This window comes from Apium graveolens, chromosome 10 (assembly GCF_009905375.1).
Source record: "Apium graveolens cultivar Ventura chromosome 10, ASM990537v1, whole genome shotgun sequence".
NCBI classification, from domain to species: Eukaryota; Viridiplantae; Streptophyta; class Magnoliopsida; order Apiales; family Apiaceae; genus Apium; species Apium graveolens.
Genome location: NC_133656.1, coordinates 90,305,916 through 90,331,157, shown reverse-complemented (window position 1 = coordinate 90,331,157; position 25,242 = coordinate 90,305,916). Strand labels below are relative to the sequence as shown.

Sequence of the window (25,242 nt, the reverse complement as noted above, 5' to 3'; positions counted from 1 at the left end):
TCAAGATGACGACTTAACTGGAGAAGAAATTACAACTCAGAAGGATAATGAAGGAATCCTACGTTTTGCATCAAGAATCTGGATCCTCAACGTGGCAGAACTGAAAGAAGAAATATTACAAGATGCGCACAGTTCGAAATATTCCATTCATCCAGGAAGTACAAAAATGTACCGCGATTTGAAGGAAAACTTTTGGTGGCCGAACATGAAGAAGGAAATAGCAGAATGGGTAAGTAATAGCTACACATGCCAGCGAGTTAAAGCGGAACATCAACGTCTGAGCGGATTACTGCAACCATTAGATATTCCAGAATGGAAATGGGAACATCTAGCAATGGATTTTGTGGTAGGACTTCCAAGGACTAAAGCAAATCATGATGCGATTTGGATAATCATTGACAGACTAACGAAGTTGGCACATTTTCTACTGATTAACGAAAGATTTTCACTTGACAAGCTAGTGCACTTATATCTCAAAGAAATTGTGATGTGACATGGAGTCCCAATATCTATCGTGTCAGATCGAGATCCCCGTTTTAACTCAAGATTTTGGAGACAATTTTAAGAGTGTCTTGGAACTAAACTAAAGATGAGTACCGCTTATCATCCGCAAACTGATGGGCAAAGCAAAAGAACTATCCATATAATTGAAGACATGTTATGAGTTTGTGCAATTGATTTCGAAGGGAGTTGGGATGAGCATTTACCTTTGGTTGAATTTTCTTACAACAACAGCTATCACACAAGCATTGGAATGCCACCGTACGAAGCGTTAAATGGAAGAAAATGCAGATCACCAGTATATTGGGATGAAGTTGGAGAACGTAAGATTTTGGGTCCAGAATTAATCCAACAGACTAAAGAAAAGATAAAACTTATTCGAAAACGATTGGATGCAGCATAAAACAGGCAACGCAAATATGCAGATCATGCAATGAAGAATAGGGACTACCAGGAAGGAGAACATGTATTACTCAAGATATCACCATGGAAAGGATTGACCAGATTTGGCAACAAGGGTAAATTGAAACCACGATATGTCGGACCATTTGAAATTTTGAAGAAAGTTGGAAAAGTTGCATACGAATTGGCTTTACCGCCTCATATGCAACATATTCACAATGTGTTTCACGTGTCGATGCTTAAGCGATATAATCCTGATTCTAGGCATGTAATAGAGTATGAATCGATAGATATCCAACCTGATTTGTCTTTTGTGGAATAGCCGATGAGAATTTTAGATCGGCGAGAGAAAGTATTGAGAAACAAGTCTGTATTTTTAGTGAGAGTGTTGTGGAGAAACCCTATGGTTGAAGAATCAACCTGGGAACTTGAGAGTGAAATGTTAGAGAAATATCCTCATTTGTTTTCATAGTAAGATTCTGAGGACATAATCCTATTAAGGGGGGAAGGATGTAACGTCTGGAAAAATTACGTCTGTGTTATATCATATTTATAATAAATTATGTGTATTAATGTGTCATTTATGTGTAATTATCTGTCAAACCCTAATTGTTATGTGTTACGTGTATTATGTATTGTTCTGGTATTTTTAAGGTATTTTTCAGATGTTTTATTTTTCATTTATAGCTTTTGTTTCAAACGTTTTACGACCCAAACCATGATTTTCATACAGGTATTTCAAATAAAAATAATGGGCCTTATTTTTCATCAAACAACTTTTACCATCGCATTATTCTGAACATCTATGCATTTTACAAATTTTCTCATTTTGCGAAAAATGACTTTTTCGGGCCCCATTGGGTGTTAAAACCCCCACAAAAATCACATTTTTATTTTTATAAAATTATAGGACCTTTATTTATACCATTTCTTTATATTTTTGCATTATTCACAATTTTTGGGAAATTTTGGCATATATATTGCTTATATAAAATATTTATAAATTAAATTTTAATACTCAAAAATTATAAAATTAGGGGCTTATTAATTTTAAAAAGTGTAGAATTAGGGCCTTAATTTTAATTAGGAGTATTAATTTCACTACTATAAATAGATTATTTTTTATTTAATTATTAATAATTATTAACTAAAAATCAGAAAAATATAAAAATTCTCTGCAAATTGGGTCGGGAAGAACAGGGTCGGGTCGAGAATTCAAGCCGTGATTTTGAGTAGATTACAGCACCAAAACAAGTGATTCAAGTACCCAAATTGAAGGTTTCAATATGTTCTTTCTGTTTCTAGCAACAATTTCATGTTTTAATTCGTCGTATTTGATTTTCGATTACTAGGGTTTATGTTCGAATTAGGGCTTTTTGATTCTAGGGTTATTATGATGTTTTGATGATGGATATAGTTTCCTGATGTGATTTACAGTCGATTCATGGTATTTAATTGATCAAACGATACCTAGATAGCAAAGTTCGATTATTAGGGTTTATACCGAATTTTCAAATTACAACTCGATGATTTCTGTGAATATTTGGTTCCTGATATGTTAGGGGTTAGATTGTATATGTTCTTAGCTTCGATTTGAACTATTAAACGTTAAGTTTCATGTACAAACAAATGATTTTGATATTTGGCCGGATTTTGAAGTCGGTTTGGCTGGAGGTAGAGATTCAGGGATGTTTCTGATATGATTTAGCCGGGAATAGATTGGTGAAGTGATTTGGAGTTGAAACCCTGTGAAAAACGAACCAAATGGTTCTGTTTTTGGCCTAAAAACGGGCTGCCGGAATCCTGGCCGGTCGCCGGATTCTGGGCAGATTCTGGTCATGTTCTTCATGACCCGGAATCCAACCCGTTTGACCCGTTTCCAGAACCCGGTTTTGATCCGTTTTGTCAGGGATTTCATTTCTGACAAGTGTTTCTGGAAAATAATTTTTATTTTATTTTTATTAATTTTAAAAATCAGTTTTATTTATTTTATAAATTGATTAATTAATTATTTAATTAATTAATTTATATTATAAATAATTATGAAATATTTTCTAAAAAATCAGATTTAATTATTTTCTCAATTATTTAATATTTATTTATTAATTATTAATTATTTATTAATTATTTAAAAATGATTAATTATTTTGATAATTAATCAAATAATTTTCAATAAATTATAATAAATTCATTTTAATTCCAAAAACAATAGAAAAATCATTTTCAATTATGATTTTTCTTAAATAATTATATAAAAATTATTTAGGGTTTACAAATTAGTAATAATTATTTATACTGGATAATAAATTGAATTATCAGTGTTTAATCGATATTAATTAGACCGTTAGTCCGATTCGAGCAAAACGAAAGCCCTTTGACTCCGAAAAATGAATTCTTTTCATTAAAAATAATATTAAAGCCTAATTTCTTCTAGAAATTAGTTGACCTTGTTATTTTTTTGATTATTAGTGGGATCGTCTGCCGAGACGAGTCCGAAAATTCTGAAAAAAATAGGAAACGAGTCAGATAATGATCGGTTGAGCGATCAGCAAGTCATTTTTGATTCTAAAAATTATTTTTAATTATAAAAATGATTATGTGCTTATGTGCTTAATTGTATTATGTGGTTAATCGAGTCTTACTTGCTAATATATAATATACGAGTCAGTCATAAGCGCATGGGTAGATGATAGGAACGATGTGAAGTCAATTCAAGATACAATTGAAGTACGAAATGACTAAATCGTATATTTCTCTAACAGAAGCTAAGACAGCAGGGCAGGTTTAGTCGGTGATAGACGAAGGTGACGTATTTGCAGTGAGTCGCGCAGAAGGCAAATCTTTTCCCCTATTCTACTTTCAGAATAGTGACATTTTTTCAGATTCTTATTATGCTCGCACTCTTTTGATTCTTGTTCATATTTTATTTTGATTCTTGATTTCTCCTTTTCATTTGAATTCATTATTCATACTCCTATTGTTACTCACAATTATTGATATATTCTGGTGATTAGAATATGTCAAAGCATACTGATTGTTCCGGTTGCTATTCCATGGACTGGATAATGACACTTTGGGGTTTAAGTTTACTTAATCCAAAGGACTGGGACATAACCGGATCCTTGAGATGGGCCGTAGTGCCTGGGTGCCCGGCGGGATCTATATAGTGGGATATAGATCTGTACTGTATCCTGGCTGATCAGCAGGGTATAGATGCGAACTTGTGTCCAGTTTAGTTCATTTGTATTTGCCAGTAATGGCCTTTTTTTATTCTCGCGGGGTTATATCTTTGCAGATATACCCGAGTTACGGATTCATTTAAATTGCGTTAACACTGTTTATATTTTGCGGACTTGTTGAGCAATTTTTGGCTCACCCCTTTTTGTTGTTATTTACCTTATTGTTTTCAGTTAAGAAGGAATATGAAACCCATCAGGACTCGAGTGGTAAAAAATGGGTCAAGCCTCGGGATCCTCTCATACCCAAGGTGTTGATTCCAATCCAGGAAGAAAGCTTTAAGTTGCCCGAACAGGTGGAAGGTAGATAGTTAGTGTGGGTGTTTGAATAAAAGATGAAATTAATTTAAAACTGGTTAGACAATGGTTTGTAATAAAGAGAGTTGGTAAGATTTTGAATTTGGTTTGTAATAAAGTAGTTAGTGGTTCTTGTTTTCATACTTCAACCTAAAAAGATCCTGGTTAGTGTTAATGGGGTTTAGATTCATTTCTTTATTATTAGTTAATCAGATTGTACAGGTTTGGTGATTAGCTAGTAATCCCCAGACTTATACCCCGGGTCTGGAGGCCGTTAAAGTGGGCGATGAAAGCATGGTATAATAAAACTAAGTACAAAACACGAGTAAGGTTTACAAATAAGAAAACTGGCATCCATGTACAACTTAAAACAAAGATTCACAGGTAAAAACAAGATCTTCTTCGTCTTCGTTGAATCGTGCTAACAAGGTCTTCTTACGGCTCTCCTTGATAAGTCTCTGGCTTGATATATTATTAAAAATGACTTAAAGTTATTTATATAGCAGCCCTAATCAGCAGAGAAGTCCGGAAATCTGTCTTCTATTCAAAACAGGATTCTTGAAACCCGACCGGGCACGGCCGCGCGCTTGATCAGCGCGGGCGCGTTGGGCTTCTGTCAAAACTTGACTTCTTCTTTTTCTTTCAGATTTGAGTCGGTCCTTGCGAGCTTTATTCCTTAGACACCAACCTAACACCATATTAGCATCAAATCAATGCTAATTCACCTGATTCTCAGATTAATGCCTGAAATGCAAAAACACTAGAAAATACATTAAAACACCAATAACTTGAGTATAATTACACCAATTCAAAGCTTTACGGGGCGTAATAAAGTGTCATACATGCCACTCAACATACCCCAAAACTTGAATCGATGCTTGTCCTCAAGCATAACCAGACTCAAAGAACAAGAAATAAAAATGTATGAATGCGACTAAATGAATACAACGATCCCCATAGAATAACTAAACCAATCAACATGCAACACCTCATCAAATGCAGTTATTCATATAAAGATCAATCAAATCTCACAAATCAACCTACAAACCAGAGACGTGCGTGTGTGCAACTGCTTACAGATATACTATCGCAACTAGATCAATAATCATGACTCACTACTTATCAAAGCAATCACAAGTTTATAAATAAAATAAAATCTAGACTCAAAATAACTTATAACACTTCAATTCTTATATCGGAGTTTAACATGGATTCACGCTTTTATTCACAACAAAACAACACAAGTATGCTTATTTGATCGTGCAATGAGTGAAATCCACAAAAGACTTATACAATAGTACCCATGTAGCGAGCGTTAGGTTAGCGGATCCCAGACTATAAAAGCCTTAGGTCACTAGGCACAAAGTCCCCTAAGAACTTAATAACTCGAGTACTAAAGAGCCCACTCGTGATCAATTATACAAAACACTTATTCTTTTTTTCTTTTTTTTTTATTTTCTATTTTTTTTATTTTCTTTTTTTTACAACTTCTGAACGAGTGTGTTTCACTCCATCTCGCTCAACCCTAGACTAGTCATATAAATATGAGCCGGCTACTAGCCATTTGACACCTAGCCACAACAACTAGCAATAAAATCCAATTTTTTCCAATTTCTAAATATCCATGTCTTTTATTATTAAGAGAATATCCAAAATTCTAAATATAAACAAGCGATTAAACCTCGACAAACCAACAAACCATGATCATCATCTAGCACTCTAGCAACCTATAAGACTTAGTGAAATATAATTGTCTCTAGCAAGAAAATTAATTCGATAAGACTTAACATCACTAAATATGACATCACTACACTAGCATCAATATCACCAATTAATCGGAAAAATCATTTAAGGGATCATGTTATAATGCAAATGCATGAACTAAATGAACAAAATATCATAATAAAACTACAAAACATAAAAAAAACTCTACATGGAAAAATATGAAAACTATAGGTACTAAACTATCATGAATATGCAACTATATGTCACTCACACAAAACATATTTCTTCAACTACTACCCCCAAACTTAAAATATTCACTGTCCTCAATGAAGGTAATAGTAAGGAATTCAGGCATACCTACTGCGAATCAGAATCCTCACCCTCAACGGGTGGAGTGTCAGGTGTATCTGGAGGCGGATACACGGAGTCCTCACCAAATACTGGCCACTGGATGTCAACACCGGTGGTTCTTAAAGCTGTCCCAAGTGTCTGGGTGAGATCATGTGCAAACTGACTATGGATGTCGTGCATCGCATCCATCCTCCTCGCTAGACGCCTAAACTACGTCGAACTCAAACCAGCTCCAACCTCTGCTCCTGCTACCTCCTGCTGCTGCGACAAACCAGCTTCCTCTCCAAACTGAGCTCTCCAGGCTGCCTTGCTTGCTGCGTTCCACCCGCATACATCTAATCGCGAGGCCTCCCACTTGGTAGATGGTCAAAAGGGTAACCAAGCCCCTTCAACTCAGGCTTACCTCCTCACCACTCCTGCACCTTCAACAGTGTAGAACTATCAATAGGAGCACTGGGAAGCTGCAACTGCTCATGTACGGCCCAATGAACACCAACTGCAACACACAACTTCGTCACAATGGACGCATACGGTATAGCACCCGTAGTACCTCCTCTCAAGAATCTCGAAATCCCCTGATAAATCACCATCCCCAAATCAATGTAATCGCCCTGAAGAATACTCCACAGCAAATGAGCACACTCCACAGTAATCTCATGTACATGCGAAGATGGCATGATGTTAGCACAAATAAACGAGTTCCAAGCCCGTGCAAATATGTTCATACACGACGCAGGGAACATGAAGTAATCAGTAGTGCCCCTCTTGAACTTTCAGTGAGTCTCAGGCACACACAGAGTTGCAACGATCAGATCCAAGTTGAAGTCCTCGTGAGTCTTATTGTTCCAAGTGTCCTGACCGGGCTTCCTCAAGGGCTGCTCAATCACCCTCCTAATCGCATCAGCATTGTACTCTACAGTCATCCCCCTAACCACCGTGAAACCATTCTTCTCCGCCTTAGTGTTAGCATAGAACTCCTGCACAACAGTCATGGGCACAGCAGCAGGAGCCTCACAAAAAGGAATTCAGCCCATCTCAAGAATCATCTCCAACAGCTTACCATCCTTCCCTGTGGCAGAAAACCTCGCTCTTTAGTAATAGGCTTCGAGAGAAGCCTCATCTACTCTTCTTCAGCCTCAGGAGTAGAAAACCTTGGCCTCACACCACCCGCAGATGAAGAATCGGTGGTGCTGCTGCCTACTTGCGTTCTTTGTCTCTTCGGTGCCATTGAGATTGAATAAGAGAAAATAAAAACTAAGTGTTTGAGAGAGATTTGTGTTTTGGAATTTCTGAAGTGGTGGAAAAGCTTATGTATAAGTGTGTGTATTTATAGGTGGAGAGGTGAGAATTAGATATGGAATAGAAGTGGGAATTGATTATGGGAATCGTGGGAATAATGGTTTTGATTGAGAGAGGGAATTATGGGATTTGGGAGAGTAAAAATCAGGTTGGAATTTATTTTAGAGTAAAAATCCTGATTTTTCTCTTTATTCTGTTGTTTAAATTTATTTTTTGCGAACAGGACCCGGCGCGGCCACGCGCTTGGACAGCGCGGGCGCGCTCACTCTCTGGAAAATCGGCGCGGCCGCGCGCTAGATCAGGTCGGGCGCGCTTGGTTACTGGAAAAACAGCGCGGCCGCACACTTGATCAGCGCGGCCGCGCACTTGATCAGCGTGGTCGCGCTCAGCTACTAAAGTTGGCCCTGGATTTTTTCTTTTTATGATTTTTTTGTGTTTTTCTCTTTTCTTCTTGCTTCCTCTACCTATTAATGTACAACAAACTTGGGTTGCCTCCCAAGAAGCGCTTCTTTTACGTCGCTAGCTCGACGTAGAACCTTGAGCTCAAATGGACAATAAAACGGCACTAACAACCTCGCAGTTTGTCGTGTCACCATAGTAATTCTTCAACCTCTGACCATTTACCTTGAATGCTCGGCCCGGATAATTCTCAAAAATTTCCACTGCTCCATATGGAAACACAGTTTTGATTATGAAGGGCCCTGACCACCTTGACTTCACCTTTTCAGGAAAAAGACGGAGGCGAGAGTTGAACAAAAGAACTTGTTGCCCCGACACAAATGATTTGAGTACTATGCTAGGCACAAAGCATGCGCTAAATAATTCACGCAAGTATACGTGTTCACAAGTAATATAGAATGATTTCTAGTTCGTTCCCACAAAGACTCTGATTAATTATATTTAATTAACACTTACTCACCAATGTATGATTATTCTTCAATGCCAAGACAATAACAATTAAGGTTGGTAAACTAATAATTACTACGAGAATTAAACACTTGAATTTACAATATTAAACACACATGAGATCCTAACTTCATTACTACTTCATTCAATAGTTATTGTTATTAACCTTAGCATGTAATGGTGATGATATTAATCGAACAACACGAAACTGATAAACGCCAACTTTCGTTGTACGAATACCATTCTACCAAGCATCCACAATTAAGATAGAAGTTGAATAGGCATCAATTATGTTGAGACCCTATATATCTACAGAATTTGACAACATAACAATTTAAGCGCAAGTTATTCATGATGATTACACAGGGCAAGTAAAACGGTTAGAGTTACCCACTAATCATGCATACAATACATGAACCTATGCTAGCATGGCAAGTTCTAAATCTCAAGATTCACTGTCGCTTCACAAGAGATTAACAGGCTATCTTACATGTTCGCGACACATATAAGACTAATAAGCACAACCTATACTAGATATCATACAATCACTACATACCAAGGTATTAAAAAATTAACTAAAGAATTCCATAGTAAATCCGCTTGGATCCCATGATCACGAATAGCCCATAATAGAACTCATCATCACCATGGGTTCATATGAAAGCATGATAATAACACAACGATATAAAGATGAAAAATACTTAATAAATAATGAAGTACGTCACAAGAGTATTAAGGTTCAAAGCATAAAGAAAACTAGCATCCACTGTTATAACGCATTAAAAGAATCACAAGATAAACGTATGCTTCCTCTTCTTCATTGATGCATGCTAAAACGGTCTTCTCAATCTTCTTAACCTTGCTCTTGATAAAGAAAACGTCTTCCCATAAGGTTTATATAATAGCCCAAGAGAACCAGCGCCAACAGAAGCCCAATTGTACTCGAATTAATAAAATCCAGATTCAGAAATTCCGCACGCACGCGGTCACATGCTCTTGGCGCGCGACCGCCTGCTACCCTTCTGGAAAATACTTTATTTTGCTTCTATTTTTGCTGATTTCTTCGCTCATCACCCCTATACTGATTCCAAGCACTTCCTTAAGCTTTATTTGATGAAAACCACCTATCTAAGCAAGTTATACCCTGAAATGCAAAAATACTAGAAAACGCGTCAAATACACAATATACTTGAGTTTAAGACACCAATTCATGCCATTATGAGACGCTCTAAGTGGTATAAAATGCCACTTATGACACCCCCAAACTTAAATCGATGCTTGTCCTCAAGCATCACAGACTCAAACTTAGAATAAAACATGCTTGAATGCAACTTATGTGAATGCAGCGATCCCCTCGCGATGACTAAATCAACCAACACATGACATATCAACAAATTTAATTAGGCGACTAAAGATCAATCAAATCACGCAAGCTAACATACAACTAGAAACGTGGTGTGTGCGAATGCTTAACAGATATGCTTCGAAACTAGATCAATCACCATAGCTTAATTATCCTCAAGGCAATCAAAAGCTTTTATGAAGAATATATTCTAGACACAAAATGACTTATAACACTTCAAGATTATTGGAAGTTTATTACGGAATCATACTTTTATTCAACACATAAAACAAATGCTTATTTGATCGTGCAATGAGTGAGGTCCACAAAAGTTTTATACAATGGTACCCATTTAGCGAACGTTAGGTTAGCGGAACCCAGACTATAAAAGACTTAGGTCACTAGGCACAAAGTCCCCTAAGAACTTAATAACTCGAATACCAAAGAGCCCACTCGCGATCAATTGTGCATTAAACCATACTTTTTTTTCTTTTTTTTTCTCTTTCTTTTTTTTTTCAATTTCTGAGCAAGTGCGTTTCGCTCCATCTTGCTCAAACCTAGACTACTCGTATACAATACGAGCCAGCTACTAGCCATTTGACGCCTAGCCAGCCATTTGATGCCTAGCCACAACTAGCAATGAATTCCAAATTCTTTCCAATTTTTATCTTTTCATGTCTTTTATCATTAAGAGCCATCATGCATTCTTAGTATAAGCAATATATTAACCTCAAAAACCATCAAACCATGACAACAATCTAGTCCTTAAGCATACTCTAAGGCTTAGTGAAATTACAAGTGTTTCTAGCATGCATATCAACCTAACAAGATTCAACATCACTTTAACGCTATCACTACACTCGCATCAATATCACATATTAATCGGTAAAGCAACACAAAGGGATCATGGTATATGCATGAGCTATATGACATGATAAATAAAACTATAAATCCTTAAAAAAAACTATATGGCAAAAAATATGCAACTATATGAACTAAACTAACATGAAAATGCAACTACATGACACACACACAAATATGTTCCTTAACTACTACCCCCAAACTTAAAATCTTCACTGCCCCCAGTGAAGGTAATAGAAAGGAACATAGGGTATACCTACTCAGATGAATCATCATCATCACCCTCAGAGGGTGGAGTGTCAGGAGGCGGATAAGCAGAATCCTCACCAAAAACGGGTCACTAGATGTTAGCTCCAAGGCCTCTAAATGCAGTCCCAAGTGCCTGGGTGAGCTCCTCCGCAAACCGACTCTGCGACTCATACATCGCATCCATCCACCTTGAAAGCCTCCTGTACTGGACATCAACCAATCTCGAACCATCTCCTCCTTGAGCTCTCGAAGAGCCTGCCTCTCCCTGAGCGTGACTGGGCCTAGCCATGGTAGCACCAGCTGCTGGAACTCCTCCTGGAAGGTGATACCCCAAACCATGTGACTCGGGCTCTCCACCCGTCCACTCCTGCATCGCACTCAAAGTCGATGAATTAATCGGAGCGGCAGGCATCTGCTACTGGACTCCAACTGCCTTGCAAAGCTTCGTGACAATAGAGGTATATGGGATAGAGTATTGCGATTTCCCCCTCAAAAACTTCAAAATCCCTTGGTTGATGTACTCACCAAGGTCCACATAATATTCATCATTCAGAATTCCCCATAACAACCTCGCCCTCTCCACTGTAACCTCATGTGCATGCAAAGAAGGAAGAATATTAGCACATATAAACGCATTCCAAGCACGAGCATACCTGTTCATTGCGATAATATGGAAACTACGATAATCGTTGGATCCCCTTTTGAACTTCCACACTGTACCCGGCTGACAGAGAGTATCAATAATCAAGTCCAAATCAAAGTCCTCAGGGGCCTTTGCAATCCAATGTTCCTCTTGTGGTTTCTTTTATCACTGTCCAATCACCCAGTGAATCGCCTCGGGCTGATAATCAACAGTAAGCCCATGAACAACAGAAAACCCATTCTTGTCGGCCTTGGCGTTTATATAGAACTCGCGAACGATACTCATCGGAACCGCTTCAGGTGACTCGCGGAATGTAATCCATCCCTTCTCAGCAATCATCGGTAGCAACTCACCACCCCTCCCTGATGGCAAGAACCCCCTCTCCCTCATAATAGGCTTAGTCAGAAGCTTTGTGTACTCTTCTTCAGCAGCCCCATCCAACAATCGGGGCCTCGCAGCAGTATTCCTAGAAGAATCAGTAGCAGTCGGATTGGTGCTGCTACCCACAGTTCGTGATCTCTTTGGGGCCATGAAAACTGAGAATAAGAGTTGGAGAGTTTGTGTTTGGTGTGTAGGAGAGATTTTGTAGAGTGAAAGTGTGTGGGATGTGTATGGAGAGGTTGTATGTATTTATAGGGCAAAATTAGGGTTAGAATTTGATTAGGAGTGGGGATTGTGGCAAGGTATGGGGGGGGGAAATCGTGGGTTAATGGGGTATATCTTTTTGTGAATTTTTTGTTTTTTTAGGCTGAAAAATGATTTTTCAACAGTCAGGGACTCACGCGGCCGCCTGCTAGAACGCGGTCGCGCGCTCTTAGCACACGGGCGCCTGCTAGGCTTCTGGAAAAAAAATTTATGCAACTTTTTTTCTGATTTTTTTTTGGGTTTTTGGATAAAGTACTATATTCTAAGGTGTCCTATGGTCTCATATTTTGGATTGCCTCCCAAGAAGCGCTTCTTTTACGTCATTAGCTTGACGTGGAGTTATGCGATCAAGTTGACAATAAAACGACACTAACCACTTCACGGTTTGCCGTATTCCCATAATAGTGCTTCAATCTCTGACCATTTACTTTAAATACTTAGCGCGAATCATTCTCAAAAATCTCCACCGCTCCATGTGGAAACACAGTTTTGACGATAAATGGTGCAGACCACCTTGATTTCAACTTTCCAAGAAAAAGTCAGAGACGAGAGTTGAATAGAAGAACTTGTTACCCCGGCATGAATGACTTAGGCGATAGTTTCTTGTCATGCCACCTTTTTACCTTTTCCTTGTACATTTTGTTGTTTCGTACGCTTGAAGTTGAAATTCATCAAGTTCATTTAACTGAAGCATTTGCTTTTTCCCAGCTGCATCTAGATCAAGGTTTAACTTCTTCAATGCCCAATAAGCCTGATGCTCAAGCTCAACGGGTAAATGACATCCCTTACCATAGACAAGTTGAAACGGGGACATCCCAAGTGGAGTCTTGTATGCTGTTCTATAAGTCCAAACAGCTTCATCGAGCTTCAAAGACCAATCTTTCCTTGACGGATAAACGACTTTCTCTAGAATGCGCTTAATCTCTCTATTAGACAATTCATCTTGACCTTTAGTTTGTGGATGATAGGCAGTAGCAATGCGATGATTCACATTATAGCGTTGCATCATAGAATTGAACTTACGATTGCAAAAATGCGACCCTTCGTCACTTATGATAACTCGTGGCATTCCAAACCTTGTGAATATCTGCTTATGAAGAAAACTCAACACTACCTTTGCATCATTAGTCGGTAGAGCTTTGACTTCTACCCATTTCGAGACATAATTGACTGCCTACAAGATGTACTGATTATTGCAGGACGAGATAAATGGTTCCATGAAATTGATTGCCCAAACATCGAAGACCTCAACTTCAAGTAGCACATTTAAAGGCATCTCATCCAATCTGGAAAGATTCCCAACTCTTTGGCAACGATCATACCTTAAAATGAACTGATGTGCATCCTTAAACAATGTAGGCCAGAAAAAACCTGCTTGAAGAATACGAGCTGCTGTCTTTTCACCACCATTATGTCCACCATAAACTGTGGAATGAAAGTCTCGTAATATCCCCTCCGTCTCACAGAATGGGATACATCTCCTGATGATCTAGTCAGCTCCTTGTCTAAACAAATATGTTTCATCCCACATGTACCACTTCGCCTCATGCAGAAACTTCTTCTTTTGAGCCGCATTCATATTAGGAGGCATTATATTGCTAACAAGATAGTTCACAATGTCTGCGAACCATGGCTCTTCCTCTTGAATTACGAACAACTGCTCATCCGGAAAAGATTCGTTGATCAATGTCTTATCATGTGAAGTAGAATCGGGATTCTCCAATCTAGAGAGATGGTCAACTACTTGATTTTCAGTACCTTTTTGATCCTTGATCTCTAACTCGAATTCCTGTAGTAAGAGAACCCAACGAATAAGTCTAGGCTTCGAATCCTTCTTTGAGACCGGATAGTGGATGGCAGTGTGATCAGTGAACATTGTCACCTTTATCCCAAGTAGATAAGATCGAAATTTTTCGAAACCAAAAACTATAGCCAAGAGCTCCTTCTCAGTAGTGGTGTACTTCAGTTGGGCTCCATTTAGCGTCTTACTAGCATAGTAGACCACATGAAAGATATTAGTCTTTCACTGCCCAAGAACTGCTCCCACTGCATAATCACTTGCATCACACATCATCTCAAAAGGTTCTCTCCAATTAGGTGCCGTAATAACTGGTGCGGTGATTAAACTCTTCTTGAGAGTCTCGAATGCTGCCAAGCATTTATCATCAAATTTGAAAGGCACATCTTTCTCTATCAAGTTGCATAATGGCTTAGATATCTTAGAGAAGTCCTTGATGAAACGCCGATAAAAACCCACATGACCAAGAAAGCTACGGGTTCCTTTCACAGAAATAAGTGGCGGAAGATTTTCAATGACGCCCACCTTGGCTTTATCCACCTCAAGACCTTTACTAGAGACCTTATGCCCAAGAATGATGCCTTGTTGCACCATGAAGTGACATTTTTCCCAATTGAGCACCAGATTGGTCTCAACACACCTTTTGAGCACCAAACGGAGATTATTCAAGCATTCATCATACGAATATCCAAAGACTGAGAAGTCATCCATGAACACTTCGACATTATTTCCAATCATATCAAAGAATATAGCCATCATATATCTCTGAAAAGTGGCAGGTGCACCACATAAGCAAAAAGAAACTCTGCGAAAAGCAAATACGCCAAATGGACAAGTGAAAGTAGTCTTCTCTTGATCTTCTGGTGCAATGCAAATCTGATTGTAGCCCGAATAGCCATCCAGAAGACAATAATACTCATGACCAGCCAACCTGTCAAGCATCTGATCAATGAATAGAAGAGGGAAGTGATCCTTCCTTGTGGCTTTATTCAACTTTCTGTAGTCCATGCATACCCTCCATCATGTGACCGTTCGAGTGAGGATGAGCTCGTTCTTCTCATTTGCTACCATAGTAATACCTCATTTCTTAGGTACACATTGCACGGGGCTCACCCAAGAACTGTCAGAAATAGGATATATGATTCCTGCATCCAGCCATTTTAGAATTTCTTTCTTCACCACTTCTTTCATGATATGATTAAGCCTTCGCTGTTGCTCAACAGTCGGCTTGCTACCTTCCTCTAGCAGAATTTTATGCATGCAGTACGAAGGGCTGATCCCTTTTATATCTGCTATAGTCCATCCGATGGCCGATTTGAATTCTCTCAGAATCCTCAAGAGCTTGTCCTCATCACTACGTGAAAGGTCAGATGCTATAATAACAGGCAAAGTAGATGCATCACCTAAAAATGTATACCTCAAGTGTTCAGGCAGTGGTTTAAGCTCCATTGTAGGTGCTTCTCCAATAGATGGTTTGAGCTTTCCCTCAACATTCTTCAGATGAGTATTTCCAAGAGATTCAAATGGCATGTCTAACTTCCGTTTCCAAGAAGAAGCATTCAAATATTGTAACTGCTCATTTCCTTCATCATCTTCACTGTAAAAATCCCCCAATAAGGCTTTTTCTAAGGCATCAGACCTTAGCACGTGATCAAGTTCTGAAGTAACTGCAAAATCGACCAAATCCACCGTGAAGCACTCATCATCTTCTGTAGGGAATTTCAGCGCATTGAACATATTGAATGTCACATCTTGATCTTGCACCCTCATAGTGAGTTCACCTTTTTGCACATCTATCAAAGTACGGCCTGTAGCCAAGAAAGGCCTTCCCAAGATTATAGGAATCTTCTTATCTTCCTCGAAATCCAGAATGACAAAATCTGCAGAAAAGATGAGCTTTTCCACCTTTACTAGCACGTCCTCCACAATGCCTTGTGGGTATGTAATCGAACGATCAACCAATTGTAGAGACATGTAGGTGGGTTTTGGATCAGGAAAATTCAGCTTTTTGAAGATAGATAACGGCATCAGATTGATGCTTGCTCCCAAATCGCAAAGGCACTTGTCAAATGATAACTTGCCAATGGTGCAAGGAATGGTGAAGCTACCTGGATCCTTAAGATTTGGAGGTAACTTTTGTTGCAGCACGGCACTGCACTCTTTCGTCAGAGCAACGGTATCAAGATCATCCAGTTTCACCTTCCTCGAAAGAATAACTTTCATGAATTTTGCATAACTAGGCATTTGCTCAAGAGCCTCAGCAAAAGGTATGTTGATGTGAAGTTTCTTGAACACCTCCAGAAACTTACCAAATTGCTTGTCCAGCTTTTATTTTTGCAATCGCTTAGGAAAAGGTGGTGGAGGATAGAGTTGTTTCTCCCCGGTATTACCCTCAGGCAGAGTGTGTTCAACAATAGTCTTCCTTGGTTCCCCCTCTTTCTCCTTTTGCATTCCTTCTTCATCTACAACTTCAACTTCTACATCTTTTGCTTTTTCAGCATCAACAACTTTTCCAGACCTTATGGTGACAGCTTTGACTTGCTCTTTAGCTTCCTTCCTGCCTGGCACTTCAGTATCGCTGGGAAGTGTGCCAGGTTGACGATTGAGCAAGACATTGGCTATTTATCCAATTTGATTTTCCAAGGTCTTGGTAGAAACATCCTGACTTTTGTACAACAGCTTTAACTCCTCGAAATTAGCACTAGAAGGTAGAGCAGCACCTCCTGGTTGAGGGTATGGTTGCCTTTGAGAAAATTGCTGAGGTTGTTGGAATCCAGGTGGATTAAACTATTTATTTGCAGCTTGCTGATATGACTGCTGAACAATATTCTGATTATTGCTCCAGCTGAAATTGGGATGATTTCTGTTATTAGGATGATAAGTAGTGGGCACAGGCTGCTGCGGTTTCTGGAAATTGTTCACATACTGAACAGATTCATTAACAAGAGAACACTGATCCGTAGCATGAGAGCCTGCACAAAGCTCATATACACTAGATAATTGATTTACGCCATAGTTGGTTAAAGAATCGACCTTCATAGTCAGCACCGTGAGTTGTGCTGTAATAGCTGTAGCTGCATGAACTTCCAGAATACCTGCTACTTTCCCAGGCATCATCCTTTAAGTTGGGTTTTGATACTCGTTTGCCGCCATAGTTTCAATGAGATTATAGGCCTCAGTATAGCTTTTGGCCCACAAGGCGCCTCCAGAAGCTGCATCGAGCATGGGTCGAGATTGGATTCCCAAACCATTATAGAAACCAGTGATCACCATCCACTCAGGCATCCCATGATGTGGACACTTTCTCAACATCTCTTTGTAGCGCTCCCAAGCTTCGCACATAGATTCTCCTGGTTGCTGTGCAAACTGAGTAAGAGCACTCCTCATAACTGCAGTCTTGGCCATTGGATAGAACTTCACTAGAAACTTTTGCACAAGATCTTCCCAAGTAGTGATGGACCCAGCTGGTAAAGAATGTAACCAGTCCTTAGCTTTCTCCCTCAGAGAGAATGGGAAAAGTCTCAGCTTGATAGCCTCATCAGTGACACCATTATATTTGAAAGTACTACAGATCTCGGCAAAATTCCTGATATGCATGTTGGGATGTTCAGTCGCAGCTCCTCCGAAAGAAACAGAATTCTACACCATCTGAATAGTGTCCAGCTTGATTTCAAAAGTATTGGCCTGAATAGCCGGATGAATGATGCTTGACTGAATGTCATCAATTTTAGGCCGAGAAAAGTCCATAAGAGCTTGATCAGCTTGAGCTAGACGATCACCCATTGTTTCAGGTTCTTTCTTTTCACTATCTTTATCCGAATCTTCAAAAACTATATTCTCCAAAAAGTAAGAGCTTTATCTGTCTCCTCAGCTTTATCCAGATTTCTCTTGCGAGTGCGAGAACGTGTTTGCATATACGCTCGCTAGAGTACCTGAAACACAACCAGAAGCAGTAAGTAACAAGTCTTAATCAATGATTCCTAATGACCACTGATGGCAAGTACATAATGTGGCGCCCTCCAAAACCCGGGTCAGAAGTTTGGGGTCCACAACACAAACACAATATATCAACCTGTATATGAAATATTAATTGCAATGACCCTGCTCTATGTAACCATGGATCGCAACAGGTTAAAGTATGAAAACAAGCCACAACCTTAATTTTTATTACAACGCACCAAATCCCAACTAATTTAACTTACAGCTGATAATAAAATTTTTCTTACAATCTTACTATCTCACTACCGCCATAAGCTCCTGCTAGCTCGATCCAACTCATTCTGGAATCCTAGCTCGTACATTGAACTGGGAAACCTCTTTATCAACCATATCCCTTTTAACTGTAGAATACATAAAAAGATTCGCAAGAGTGAGCTAACTAGCTCAGCAAGTCATAATAATGATAACTAAGGTTAAACAATGATCAAGTGAGATGATTTAGATGAATCAAGTTTTTTTTAACTAATCATTAGAATTGGATATTCATTTTAAGTTATAAAACCAAGGTTAGGCTGCTGATCAGTCACGCACTAATCCCGAGCAAAGCACACAGCACTGCTCTAATTACTGGATCCAAGGCACACATTGGCCTAATTCGACCACGAATCTGGTCCACATAAGAAAACTATCAACAATTCAGTGTAATAAATAATGTAATTCAATAAGCAAGATCATAATACACATTGATAAAGCATTTGTACAAAAGCATAATGCGTTTCATGAGTATCATAAGGGTATATCAAGGTATGTATGAGAAATGGTTTTCAACCTGTAAAAGGATCAGGAATTAGACAAATAATGGTTTTTTTTCAAGGTATAGTTCTTTGAGGTTTTAAATAATGGTTGAAGTATAAAAGTTTCTGTGTTTTCAAACAATTTTGTTTCAGTGTTTGGTGTTTGGTAGTTATACATTTGGGAAGTAGTATCATATTTGTGTGATTTGTATATGAGGATCAACAAAGGATGGTTTACAAAGAATAAGGCTTACGGCTCAAGATCAAGAAAATCAAGGTTCAAGGTTTAATAGTTTAAAGCACTTGCAATATATAATATGAGTTATTTTGATTAATAGCGACATGTTATAAAATAGTTCGAAAACATTGGTAATATATCTTGAAGAAAGGTTCAGAAAAACTTGCCTTACAAGGCTTTATAACTATTACTGATCAACTCTGAGCCGACTCTGTCGCTCAGGCTTTAACGTCCAACCACTAGATCCCATTGGATTCGCCTTCGACATTCAGGTCTTTCTGTTGAAACTCTACTGAGCTCGTCGAATTACCACTAGGTTATCTTTAGTCCATCTTCCACTTTCAGGTTCCCGACTATAACCTACAGGGTCGAAATACCCTACGTTAGATGTCTAGGTATGCTTGACATATCCTCGAGACCAATTATACCCAACTATTTTCAAACCCGACTCGTAATTATGTATATTATGATAACACACGCAACAAGTAGGGTTCATAATCTCGAAAATCGGTTCGGTGTTCATTTTCAGAAAATACATAAACTCTTTATTTTACGAAATCAGGATTATCAATTTGGTAAAATATTTCATCACATCGTACAATCAAGTTTCTTATAAAACACACACAGACATATATATATATATAGTCACTCAACATCCCAATAATCATCGAATACGTTCCCGTATTTACGTAGTTCAGTTTCCCGGAAATTGGGCAGCACTTCCTTTATTTATCGGACTAACCCGTCGAACAATTCGACATCACTTCACCACAATAATTCACAACAACCAATATTCACAATTTCCCAAACGTCAATTCAGTACTATTATTATTCGCATTTTACATTTATTTGTTAAATTAGGACTCAGAATATAATCATCACAGTCCACCGTCCGCTCGTCAAAATTCATCACGGATGGCGGTAAAATCCACGGGTACCCGATTAATTCGGGTTTCCAACGCGTATTTCACCGATTAAATAATTTTCCGCACGAGGATTATATCACGAATACTAGTCAAAATTATGCCTGCAGAAAGTAAAATAATTAAATAATTAATTAAGAGAACTCAAATCGTCCGCGTGCAATCGCACGCACCAGAACCACCGCACAACAGTGACACAGAAATGGCCGGAAACTAAACGGCCATATACCTAGACTGAGCACACATACAGAAACAAACACACACAGACACACTTGACAACACACACGTATGTACCCATATATACCGTACATACACCCATCGGAAAAGAAGAAAACAGGCGGCGACCGGTTACCGGAAACAACAGCGGCACAGGAGAATCGACGAGAGGCACAGAGAACAAACGGGAAGATAAGAAAGGAGGGGAAACGAGATGTAATTCAACGAACAGAGAGGCAAAACGAGAAGGGGGCAGGAGAGATTGAGAGATCGACAAAGAGATACTGAAATGAGGGAGGAAGAGGATACTGTTGTAATAGAATAATACTAATAATATATCAGTTTGTAAAAACATGACACGTTTTTGTTTAATTCATAAACACTTGCCACGTGTCTCTCTGATCTGGAAGCCGAGTTTTAATCAGTTACTCTTGATTTAATGACATACCTTGCGGGCGAAAACATATTGAAATAAATCTAAAATGATTTTAAAATGTTACAAATATCCCAAAGTAAATAAAAACGTAATTTTCATAGTTTTAAAACAATTTTTGAAACGCAATTTATACCCGCTTTTAACGAATAAACAAAACAACGCGCGGGCGAATTTAATCCCAAAAATTTCCAAAATAATTTTAAAATTCTCGAAATATTCCAAACTTGAATAAATATGAATTTCATAATTTTTGAGGAATTCTGGAATTAAATTCGGATTTTACCAATAAATAAAATCAGAAAATCATGCAGGGCTAAATAATAGATGAAATATTGATTTCTAAATTTTATAAAATCCCAAAAATAATTATTGTAATTATAAAACCATACAAACAATTTTAGAGACATTCCAAATATTTATGCAAATAAATTTGCGTTAAATCCACTTTTAAAAGTGAAAACAATTCAATACAATTCCCTAATTAATGACGCGAACAACCCGATATACCATAAATCACACATAGATAATAATAAAACAACATCGAGCTGAGAGAAGCTATACACATATTTTATTTATTTAATACTTCCACAATTACATATTTAAATAATTCAAAAATACACGAGTCGTTATATCCTTTCCCCCTTAAAAAGATTCTGTCCTCAGAATCTGATATAACTAAATAAGTGAGGATTTTTGTCAAGCATATCTGACTCTAATTTCCAAGTAGACTCTTCTACTTGAGGATTTCAAACATACCCATTATAGATATACCTTTATTTCCAATGACTTGCCTTTAACGATCAAGAATTTAGATTGATTACTATATGCAAAACAACTTGGACCAGAGCCTATTGGCTCCTGATCAACCACTTGGTTCGAATCAGACACTTATTGCCTTAACCTTGACAGGAAAAACACACTATATGTACATACTGTTATGATGGTAACATCACTCATGAGCAACTTTATCTATATTTATCGATACCTCAGATGGTTTACTAAATTTTAGGACTTAACTTGTCCCTTCTACTCAAACTTATCCAGTCTCTTTCAGGATGAAACTTGTACTAACACTACTGGTCCTATTTCTATATTCATATTTTCTCTCGATATAATTTCGCCTTCTTTCTTTGTCTACTCCGAGCTGCTTCAATCAATATTACTACGATTTTGGTGTGCTAAATTAACTTAGAATTTGACAACTTTCTTTCTCTCATTTTATTCCAATAAAAATGGGGACCTACACTTGCGTTCACATGAAGCTTGGTAAAGTAGTATCCCAAAGCTGGCATTGCTGATAAATGATCATTCCAGTATTTCCTTAAAACTCAACCTCTCAACATATCTTATATTTCCTGAATCACTTCCGTACTTTGACCCTCCGTTTAAGGATGATAGGTGGTGCTCTTCTTCAACTTGGTTTCCAAACATTTAAACATCTACTCTTTTTCATCAGTTAAGGCTAAAAAGTAATCTCATATATTCATGTATTATCACCTTTAAGTATTTGAACTTTAGATTCCACTCCTTCCAATTCGTTTACAGCCAATCCTTCTTTCTACACAATGTATCTGTTACCATACGGCTTTGTTTAGGTAGTTATTAATGGATTAATCATAATTTGTTGTTAACCTTGGTCAAAATTTCATATTTGAAGACTCAACGTATAGCTGTTTTCCTTCTAATCTTCGGGGGAAAATCCTTGGGCATTCCACACAGACTCTCTTATTCTCTGAATAGCTGAAGATGTTATCAATAAATACAATTCGCTCATCTGAGTACTCTTTATACAACATGTTCCTTAATCCTTATAGACAACTGATACATTTGTTATTTCACATAATATCACCAGAGCTTGTAGTGCTCATAACTCATTTTATTCATAATTTCTGATATGTTCTCAGGTCGGATCTTATGTTAATCCCCGAGATATAACATACTTCTTGAATTAGGTCTCATAAATAATTAATTCTTTATAGGGCCTCACTTCTTCTTATTCGTTATTTTGTTAAACTCCCGATAATCAATACATACTCTCATAATTGCATTCCTTTTCTCTCTTAACATCACTAGTACACTTCACGATTCACTTCTTGTAAAACCACTCCCTGGGTCTGCTTTATTCACTAGGCCTCCAATACTTCGCCTTAGTTCTTTGACATGTCCAACACTTCCTAATCCATCTTGAAATTTACTTCTTATACCTGGTTATCACTATTTTTCTTTAAATTTCCGTTAATCCTGGCATTTCTTCAATTAATTAAATACTTTATATTGTGAATTCCTTGTGGTATCTCATTTCTTAATCCTTCTACTTGTAGTATTCAAGTGCTAGAAGAAAACCTAGGGATATCATGATCGTTCTCCTGGGTGCATAAATTTCCTCTTACTAACTACTAACATCGTGATCCATTATCTTCTATTGACATCTTATCTTTTCCTTCAAAACTTCGACTGAAAGGTCATACCATCCAACCTTGTCCCTTTTGGATTATGAACTTTAGCTTCCAATTCCAACTTCTAGAATTCCATAGTTAATTCTTCTGGTACCGTTTCTATGTTCGTTCTCTCCTTTTTGCTTATTGTTTGCCTCTATATTTGCTTTTCCTCGTGAGTACATACTTTAAAATTTTATGGTCCGTATAGATCTTACACTTTTCTCCATACATATCATATTTCCCAATCTTTCAAAACAAATATTCTTACTATTAGTCCCCGTAATGATTAGGATACTTTTGCTCATAAGGTTTCGGTTGTCTGGGTGCATATACAATAACTTTATTGTGCTACATCAACACACATCCTACTCCCTTATGAGAAGCATCACTATAGCTACCATACCTCCTTGATACTTTCGAAATGATAAAGCAGGTGATTTAACCATTCTTTCCTTTAACTCCGCAAAAATTTCTTTACCCCTCTCCATTTCATATAAATTTCTTGCTTTTCCTGGTTAGCTTCGTCGAAGGTATTGCAACTTCCAAGAAATCTTGCACAAATTTTCAATAATAACCGGTCCATGGTAAAACTCCTTACTTTTATTGGTACATTTTGGCCTTTCTTTATTCATAGTAACTTTGATTTCTACTGGATCTCCTTTGGTCTCCTCCTCACTGATTACTTATGCTTTCTACCATTAAAACTTTTACCTTGTAAACTTTACATATAATTTCTTTCTTCTCCGACTCCCCAGTTGTCATTAAATGCTTCGAATGGTCCTTCGTTGAATTTAAGTAATACAACTACAGCTTATCCAGATATTCCTTAAAGATTATGTCCATCAAGTTCAAATATCACTGGTATATTGGTTAAACCAAATAACATTACTTAGATTTTTATAGCAGCAATACTTAGTTTTGAAAATTATCCTTGATATGTCCATAGATTCAATCTCCAATTGATAATATCCAAATCTTAGAAAATACTCTGCTTCTTTCAACTGATCAAATAAATCATTAATTCGAGGTAACGAATACTTACTCTTGATAGTAAACTTGTTGAGTTTTCTCTAGTCGACGCATAATCTCATACTTCCATTTTCTTATTAACCATTAGTACCGGTGCACCTTATGGGATACACTGGGTCTAATCGCTTCTTCTTCTAGCATCTCTTGCATCTGCTTTGCTAACTTCCTCATTTTAACTGGTGCCATTTTGTGTAAGGCCTTGGTCACTGGCTTCGCCTCAGGTGCTACGTCAATCGCGAGCTTCATTTCTCTATCGGGAGGAAATATTGATAACTCATTTGGAAACATATCTTGAAACTCCTTAATTGCTATAAAATCTTGAAATTTTGTTTGCTTCTGACTTTTATTTATCTCATAATCACCATAATGCTCACATCTTGATCATCATAATCATCGTTAGCAAATTCTTTACCCTCCTTTTTCCTTTATGCCTCATCATATTCTCATTTAACGTCTTCAAGACTATCTCTTCATCACGACGGTTCGTCTAGGTATCATACTTACATAGTTAATCCATTCCTTAGAATAATGTCAAGTCCTCTTATCTCAAATGATATCAATTCTTCACAACTTATTGCTAAAAATCTCAATTCCACCATTGGTACTTGCTTACTTAACAAATACACGTTCTTGAAGTTGCCAGTCCTTTAGTTATAATATTATTAATTCAACAGGGTAATTCATCTCATCAACAAAACCTTGAGAGATAAATAATTAAGTTTCTCTCACATCTTTTAATACTTTAACGCATAAGGTACTTACCATCGTCATCCATGTTGTCACGTCCGTAATCTGAACAACATATTTCATAGGAAAGTCGCATATTCTCGTTCTCGAAGACGTATCCTAATTGGAGTAGATTCCCTTGATTCTTAGTGCATCCCTGACTGGGTTAGTGATTTGCAATTCTTGCCATATGCCCTTGTTTGCTTTCCATGCGTGAGAAGTAGATGGAACTTTGCTCGCTTGGTCCA

The 25,242-nt window shown here is 37.7% G+C and overlaps 1 non-coding gene across 1 annotated transcript; it reads left to right on the top strand.

Annotated features, from left to right (window-relative positions):
* The first annotated feature begins 17,538 nt into the window (after positions 1 to 17,538).
* On the top strand, positions 17,539 to 17,645 carry LOC141694025 (small nucleolar RNA R71). Its single transcript, XR_012563358.1, has one exon. It is a non-coding gene; the product is annotated as a small nucleolar RNA R71 (small nucleolar RNA).
* The last annotated feature ends 7,597 nt before the right edge of the window (positions 17,646 to 25,242 follow it).